The 9,172-nt window shown below is 41.6% G+C and overlaps 1 non-coding gene across 1 annotated transcript; it reads left to right on the top strand.

The window, feature by feature from the left end:
• The first annotated feature begins 8,859 nt into the window (after positions 1-8,859).
• Positions 8,860-8,933, top strand: trnai-aau (transfer RNA isoleucine (anticodon AAU)). The gene has a single exon. It is a non-coding gene; the product is annotated as a tRNA-Ile (tRNA).
• The last annotated feature ends 239 nt before the right edge of the window (positions 8,934-9,172 follow it).

Raw genomic sequence — 9,172 nt, 5'->3', positions numbered from 1 at the left:
CAATATCTACAACGGGCACAGCAAAGACGTTTTTACTGTAAGTCTTTCTACGACAGACCAACGGACCACGAGTGCCCCTGTCGGTCAACCAATCACGTACTGCGGTGCCACGCGTCATCTTGCGTCATACTGAGCGATGTCACCTGCGGTACGTGTCTGTGACGCGCACTTTGAATGGCTGCATCTGTATGTCTCGGCTCATCGATGTAGGTTTCCACATTATTCCCTGACACTGACGGGTCAAACCTTTCTACATCTTTGGCTAACTGCCTCAGGGAGTGGAGGTTAATTTTTACGGTTTCTCCGCGGGCAGGGGGACGGCCGTGATCAGGAGCAGGGGGTCTATGCCTGAATTGCATCGCCCTTGCGTCTCGCGCAGGACTCGGCGATCTCCCCCATGCCGATCCGACCACAGACCCTGGCCGGGAGAAACCTCCTCCCGGCGCGCTGGGTGAGCGCTCCGGGCTGCTAGGTGGGCTGGCATGCAAGTGGGATCTAGCCTGTTTTGCTTCCAGTACGGCAGCATCTAACTCCTTTTGCCTTTCCTGGCTGAGCTCATTTAAACGCTCAATTTCTTTTTCTTTTTCTTTCAAGCTCGCTTCCAGGTCTCTCCTAGCTACCTCAGCCGCAGTTTCTCTAGCAGACAGGTCATCTAATTTACCTAAAACTTCCCTGAGTCTGTCTTCACTTTCCTCATTTTTCACTCTCTTTTCTCTGATTATATCCAACAACTCAACTCGCTCCGCCTTATATCTTTCTAGCTTTCCCTGAAGCTTTTGAAACTTTGTCAGCTCGGACAAAGACAGTTCCAGCTGTTTAGCTAGATTTAAGGCGAAACTCGATAGGACCTGAACTGCGTTCACGGACCCTCCTGTGTTAAGCTGGTTCGCTACCTTAGCTACTAAATCTACTTGCAGCTTCTCAATATCATCAAAGTTCAACTTTTCGATACCGCTCCAGTAACCAGGATTGTCGTCGCTAGAAATAGTACTTATAAGCGACTCCACTTCAGACATTTTAGCAGCCATTGTCATTACGTCAGAGAAACTTTAAGAGTATTACTTTTTTTTCTTTTACCAAAATACAGTATGGAATCTAAACACCCGAGCAGATGGATTTCCAATCAGTACACGTTACACTAAACGCTAGAAAACAGGGGGATTTCTTTACGCAGTTATCAGCACACCCGGTATTCGCGTATAGAAGCCGCGGTGCTGTGCTGAACTTGAACTCACAGCAATATCAGTTATTCTGTGCGATTGATTCTCATTTCATTCTAAACTCGCCCACCCAGGGACGCCATTAAATGTAGTGGTTTGATGGGTTTACTGAGACAATTATCAATTGTAGCAGTAATCACGAGGTTGTTCGTTGGGGCTTTTAGAAAATCAATCGTCAGAACAACTAACAACGCACACACACGGGTTCAATACACGAGATACATTTATTAATATAAACTGTGCACCAAACATATACTAGTCTGCCTGGATACGAGCGGCAGACCTTACTGTGAGGGTTATCAATATACAAGGTATATAATCTCGAAGAGATGCAAACACAAAGAGATACACAACAGAGAATATATGTCAATATATATCGTTCGGTTACCAAATCGCTAATCAGTGTTATTACCCACTGTTACTCTAAACTCGGAAGTAAATACATTACTCATGAATTAAATTGATAACAACTTGTGTTGAGGTACAATTAAATTCTCGAGACGCAATGTAGAACATGGGGTTTACTTATCCACTGTGTTTGGATTTGGAATTTCCCGGCACGAACACCAAACCAGCTGACAGGCTCTGTTGCAGCGGTTGTCCAATGGGCGTTGTGTCGGCGTCCTCTGGCTACCGGCCAACCAGTCGAGGTGCAGCTCGGAGTAGGACGGGCGGAGGAATCTGACTGCGGCGCGCAGGGCAGTCGTTGCTCCGAGGGGATCTACCAGCAGTCCGGCTGGCTAGTAGAAAGTCTCTATGCACAGAGTGTGACCGCGAGTCCTCACAAGTCACTCTTTTGCCTGGGAAGAAGCTGGTTCGTTCCCGGTCCAGCGCTGCTTCTGAATAAGCTATTCAGGTTGTCGACGAGGGTCCAACTGTAGGCTGCCGTTGATCAAGCGGAGCATTCACGTTGGTAGAATTCTGAATACGTACGGGATCCTCGGCCTCGCGCTTAGAACAAAGTCCAAGTCCTTTTGCAGACAACAGCAGTTGTCACGTGATTGTCTCTGAGGATGCGTGAAAATGGCCAAGGAGAGCCCAGAACTGAGCTTGCGCTCCCTTTTTGATCAAGACCCAGATGTGTGCTGATTGGTTGAGAGTTTGGCGGGCATTGGAGACCCACGTGGTATTACCACGCCCTGCCAGTCCCTGATTGGTTGGTCAAGGTGAGATATAAGTCACTTACTCTTGACACTTAGAAATGCAGTCCAGATGTCCATTCGGCACTCCCTAGACAGATAGGCGCCAGTGGATGACCATTGATCATGATAGCCAGGCTTAGCTAATTGCATCCCCGTCTGGGAGCTTGCTTCTTATCAAAAGAAAAACATCTTAAATCAGCTTGCATGAATTCTTTCTCTGTGGCTGCACCACAGAGATGGAGGGTGAGATGGGGCCTCCTTTAGGAGCATACCAACGCTTAATTCTGTCTTATTAACAAGCATTGCCACTACAATAGTTTAAAGAAAAAATACACACCAGTCTTCCATTTCTCCCTAAACATTTTAAGCATGAAATTTTTATGAAACGGTACCCAAATATGTGATTGCTGTATAGAATGAATTTTAATTTTTAAAAATTATTTAACACGAAAATTAAGCTGTTTACATCTTCCGCCTGAGAACAGTCACCCGTTGCTACCCAACGCAGAAACACAGCCACTAACTAGCAAAGAGAGGACATTAGCTAGCCAATATGATAAAGAAATAAATAATTATTTTGTTTATTTCTTTTGCACATTTATTTGAACATTTCCATCGATTGTACAAGCACTTGGAAACTGTCCAATCCCTAGTTCATCAAGCATTTACCGGTCTGGTGCCGGTCTGTGTCTTCTAGGATATAATGCCAGCGAACTCTTGTTTTTATGTCCACTATAACTACGCTGGGCAAACGTTCCGAGGTCAAATTCTTCCAGCACGGGGGTACCTTTAATGCGGAGACGACGGCACCGAATTTTTTTGGCGCGCCTTCTCTTTAAAGCCCTGGCCAAATATGAAGACAGTACGTACAGTTATAATTCAAACGGAATTAAAAACTACACATCCCAGTTACCACGGTGGTGCTTGTGATCATTGCGTTTAACCAACGAAACAGGGCGAAAAATCAGTCACATGACTTTGGGGCAGAGTTTCGAAAGCTTAACCTATCAGCAACAAAGCGAAATTTACACGATAGACTACCTCAAACTGTCAGTTACACGACTGTGTATGTCGCTTAAGCCACTCCTATTTGGCATTTTAGTTATGGAGGCGAGAAGACGCCCCCCCCCCCCCCTCTCTGGGTGTCTGATTTGCCGCCATCTTTAACTGTTCGGTGTCCAAATCGGAGTAGCTACGCGTACGAAATAAAGTTAATCCCAACTACAAAACATATATTTTTGTGGTAAGAGGGCGCAAAACATCAGTATTTACTGCTATTAATTACTGTACGATTTATAGTTGAAATCTGAGCCTAGATATAAAGTTAGATATAAAGTTAAAATCTCGACAAAGCAATGTAGGAAATACAGAGAAAATAAATCCTTTCTGACATCTAAAATCAGTTTCGATCAAGGTCTCTAAAACGAACAAGAAAAATAGGATTTTCGGAGGGCAATTACGCTGTGTTTATATAGAATAACTGATTTATGAGCAATCTAATTTCTTGTTCGTTTAAAACAGTGAAATGTAGGCTGCAAAAGATCGCACCAGAAACAGCACTCTCTCTGCCTGTCATAGACGTTCAGGAAAGGCTGATTGAAGTCATGTCAAGTACAATAATTCGGTGATCAATAATAACAGTTGTAGGACAGTATATAAGGAGGATAAGGATTTTGAAGTTGACTCGAAATCTGATAGGTAACCAGTGCAAGGACTTGAAAACAGGTGTAATGCATCCCTGATAGGATTCTTGCTGTCATATTCTGAACATATTGAAGATTGCTCAGTGTGGATTTAATTTCCCCAGTGAACAGGATGTGCATTTATTAATTCTAGAAAAAAAGCCTTTCTTGATTTCTCTAGTTCCCTTTAAAATAAACTATTATTCCACAATGCAGAGTATTACATGGCCAGTATTTACACATGATATTTGTGATTTAAAGAAATTAACACAAGCAGCTTTTGGAGATTTAAGTGTTGGCTGAGTTATTGCAGGATAAAAGACTAGAGATGTTGGCAAGAAGAAGATAATTTGGGGAAAGCTGAGGAATACACTTATAACAAGAACACTTCCTAATGGGGTTAGGCATACTTTTGATGAAGATGATGAAGTTAACAGACTATATGTTTACATAGATACTGAAATAAGGATTGTATTTTAGATTATGTGTAGTTGCTGGCATTGAACTGTGTGTTGGATGCACATGAATTGAAGGAATGGGCAAACATAGCTGATGCGGATCCACAGACCCAGCATATTAAGATGTTTATACTTAGAGGCAATTTGTTTAAATAACTAGGTATGGATACTGATGTGCAAGAGAGGTGGAAAGGCTGTTTCCTTAAGCCAGCACTATAAAATATTTTATTCTCAGTGAGATGCTGCCATTTCATCGTGGGTTTCTAACACTGTGTATAGTTCCATCCACACAGTGTGTTTACTTCCATCCATTTCTAATCTCTTTATCCAGTACAGAGGATTTGGAGCCTATCCCAGTAAGCAACGGACACAAGGCAGAATACACTCTGGACATAGCGCCAGTCCGTCACAGGACAGACAGACACAAACACACACACACCAGGGCCAGTTTTCCCATAAACCAATTAACTTACCAGTATGTTTTGGAGTGCGAGAGGGAGTCATATCACACATATGGAGAAAAACCATGTAACCCAGAGAGAACATGTAAACCCCACACACACAGGATGGCAGGAATTGAACCTAGGACCCCAGTGCTGCAAGATAGCAATGCTAACCATTTCGCCACCATTATAAATGGATGGATATCTTAGTTATCTTTCTAGTTCACAGGTTTGCATGCATGATTTAATTTTGAAAGCCACTGAGACATCAGGTACTACTGTTGTATTTATGAAAAAGAAACAAAACAAAAAACATACTAACAACTGTGCCATCCTACTCCTTAGTTAATACATTTTATTATTCATAAACAGTTAACATTGTTAGCAAAATATTTTGAATTATATTTAACCCTATTTTTTCTTTAGTTTTGTATTTAACTTATTATATGATAGTCAGACTTAATGTATATTTGAACAATGAAAATATATTTTTACAAGATGCGGGGGAAAGTGCAACATCTTATTACAGTGCTAAATTTAATATTATTGATTGCTAATAGTTTATGCTAACACCTAACTTTCTTAATTAGATGTATTTAAAACAGTGAACTAAGTGTAACATACTATTCAGAAATACAATCGAAAATAGTTTTGTGGTGTTTGTATGGATGAAACGTTTCTAAAATGTATAACGTAACAAAATTAAAGACGATTAAAATCTGTAATCTTTCCACTTGTAATGTCATTAAACAGAACAACACGTTTCTGGTTTGTTTTAATTAGTATTAGTTAGTAGTTAGTAGTTTTAATTTAATTAGTATTGCAATTCGCACTGATTCACTTGCGAAGATATGGACTTAAGAATATTCGTGCCTGGTCAAAAAATGGCATTAAGCACTTAAAATTAATATGGTTAATAATAGTAAACTGTAACATGCTGTAACAAGATCGGTTAAACTGCGAAGAAAATGCTTTCAGAGAAAATGTTTCAGGTGTGAAGAACATAGATCTCCAATGCAATTTCAACCAAACCTGTTCCCACACACCCTGCCCCCACTACCATTAGAATATACACAAAGCACTGAAATCTTTCGAGCTAATGATCAGGTGACCCGAGAGAGAGCGAGAGAAACACCAAGGGGTGCGGAACCAGGGAACTATTTACATGGAAAACGGGCGATCTCCCCAGACTGTCCGCCCGTTTCACTGTTACCTGGATACCTCTTTATTTAGAACTCACAAACACTGATTTTTAGTTTCGAAGGATTCAAGTACGGTTTTAGATGAAAGGCAGCGACCTTAATCAAGCCCAAATCATAATTGAACCCATTCAGAGCCTACATTACATTTTAGCATTTCATTCTGAGCAGAAGACCCTCACACCTGAAGAAGGCTTGCGTTTTCTCTCTTCTCTTTTAAGCATGTGTACAATGTGTAATACAATTACAATGTGTAATTACAATGCGAATCGTATGAGGGTGGGGGGGAGGTGTCTTTCGCTGGAAATCTCGCCTGCTTCTACTTTACGAGTACAACCCCCTCTCTGCCGGAGTGCTGGCTGTGACGAATTAAACCGGTTTCACAGGTTTCAATCACAGACCATGTGACATGGGAGTCAGGAAACTAACACACAGCGCCACCGGATTTGATAACACTATAAAAACGCTATAAAATAATGTGACTAGGCACAGAACAAGTTTACAGCACAGTACAATAATAAATGCTGACCATGACTTTAGAAGCATAAATTGCCTTACACTCAATTTAAACACAAGCTGTCTTTAGCCCTCTAAGCTGGTTCATACAGAAATGTAGAGATCCAGGCTCAGAACACACAGCTTCAATAGCGAATACATATGCAGGACAACTAGAGAAGACGTTTTACAGAGGATGGATTTTTAGAAACATCCCATCAGTGACATCACTGAAGTCAACTCCTAGGTACGGTAACTGTCGTGTGGATAGTTTCACAAGAATCAGACAAATGTTTAAGCATCGCTTGTTCTAGATAAAACTGCAAAAAAAACAACAACAACCCATAATGTACTTCTTTGCGGCTCTGTTTGCCCAAATCATATATTCACAACGTGAAATCTAGAAAATAATATTACGTAACCAAAATCCGCAATATGAAAACAGAACCTGTGTAATTGTTGATGGATGATGTACTCGTAACATTTTTTCAAGACGAACTACAACATTTAAAAAATGACTTGTATGTACTTGATATCTCTAATCAATCCACGGGTCCCAGCACAAAACAAAACTAAAACGCATACCGTTTCGCGCTTCTTATTAGTTGCTCAAAAGTAATTTGACCGTATGAAATGTATAATATAAACCTAGAATCATATACGTGAGCAGTACTTAAGCACTGTAGTATCGGTGTTAAGACATACCTCTCAAATACTGTAAATCAAGTTAAAAATATCTCAAGACCGATTCTGGTCATAATGAAACCATGTTTCGTGTATGTTTTCTTTAAAGTACCGAGACCAGCCATATACTGTATGTTTATGTTCCAAAATTAATATCGTTTATGGCCTTCACACGCGTTGCAGTATGCTCTTATTCTTTTTATGCTCAGCTACTAAGATTTCCCTTCAGTGGTAAAATTAGATATGAATATTCAATACTTAAACGGGCACAGTTAAGACATTAAATATACATATACATACTGTATACATTACAGTTTTCATATGGTAATATGTTTATGTTCCTAAATCAATCTCTTTTATGAGCATGTGAAAGGCATGGTGAAGCGATTCTCAAAAATTACTGTACTTTGCATGATTGGAAACAAATGCGTGATTGCGAAATGCTGTGGTGTTACTTTTACAAAGATGGTCAATGAAAAAAAAAATGTTGACCAGGGCAATACTTTGAGTTTACACTTACAGCTTGTCCAAGGTCATTCATTATTAATACTATTAGTAATATCTTCGTTAAAGACTTTGATGGGCACAGCTCAAACATGAGAGGTTGAGCTTTATTAGCTCCACCTTGCGGAAATTCCGGATACTATTATTTTGCTTGTCGTATTATAGGAGAATTTACGGTAACTCGCGGTATTTACCGGTAGCTTGCGGTAGACTGCGTACAGCGTACCGCAAAATAATGCGGTATCGCCTGCGGATTTTGAATGGCTGCATCTGTAGGCTGCCAAAAGTCTCCGAAACCAAATTTTGATAGCAGAAAATTCTCACTCGTCCAGAAGTTCCCTTGGGACCCAACATCCAGCACAGAGTGGTAAAAAAACGTCTTTTTTGGAGACCCTTGCAGTGTGCATTGGTGGTTCAGTTGTAGAATTCTCACCTGCCACGTGGGAGGCCCGGGTTCGATTCCCGGCCAATGCAGTGGCTTTTGCAGTTAGCGGCTCCATCACTTGCATCCCCTTTCAACTCGCAACTGAAAACCCACTGAAGCTTAGAAGCTGTGAGCCAGGTCAGTAACCGCATGAGGGTGACCTACAGGGAAAAGCAAAGCTTACAGCTGGAAGCGGTGTTAATGGAGCCAGCGGTGGGACGCTCACCCTGAGGTCTGTGCGGGTCCCAATGCCCCAGTATAGTGACGGAGACGCTGTGTGGTAAAAAGGCGCCGTCTTTTGGATGAGATGTAAATCCGAGGTCATAGCTCTCTGTGCTCATTAAAAGTGACCACCAAAACCTTTGACAAAAGCTCTTGGTAATTGATGGTCTTCAATAATGCTTCTCCTTTAGGTACATTTGAAATCAGCTGAAAAATGCTATGAAATGGGGGGGCACTTCAGGCCAGTGTAGGATTTGGGTTACAAGAACCATTAAACAGCACGAGAAAGCCCGTACACTGAATCGCAGGGCTTTCTATTCAAAGAAGGACAAAAGAAACTTCCCTGAATTCCATTTTTTGCAGCACAGAGAGGACAGCAGGCACGAGGCCTGTTAGCTCAGTTGGTTAGAGCGTGGTGCTAATAACGCCAAGGTCGCGGGTTCGATCCCCGTTCGGGCCAGGCAGTCTCCTCCTCTCTTGCCAAAACCCGTTGCTTTCTTGCTGTGGTGAGATTGGTGGTAATGCAAAGACGCCACATACTGCCGCCAGACGAGAGTGTTGCGGGAGAAGAGAGAAGTGATGGAAGATTGAAGAGTGTCCTAGGTGGAGCCAAGATGAAGTGTCACAATTGCCTAGGGGAGGATTTCAAATGTTTAAGATGGTAAAAATAACCGGAAATGATCCCCCAGTCCGGCGCAG

Source organism: Atractosteus spatula, assembly GCF_055471065.1.
Source record: "Atractosteus spatula isolate fAtrSpa1 chromosome 16 unlocalized genomic scaffold, fAtrSpa1.hap1 SUPER_16_unloc_2, whole genome shotgun sequence".
Lineage (NCBI taxonomy): Eukaryota > Metazoa > Chordata > Actinopteri > Semionotiformes > Lepisosteidae > Atractosteus > Atractosteus spatula.
The sequence above is the reverse complement of the archived record's forward strand: the minus strand, read 5'-3'. Positions and strand labels throughout refer to the sequence as shown.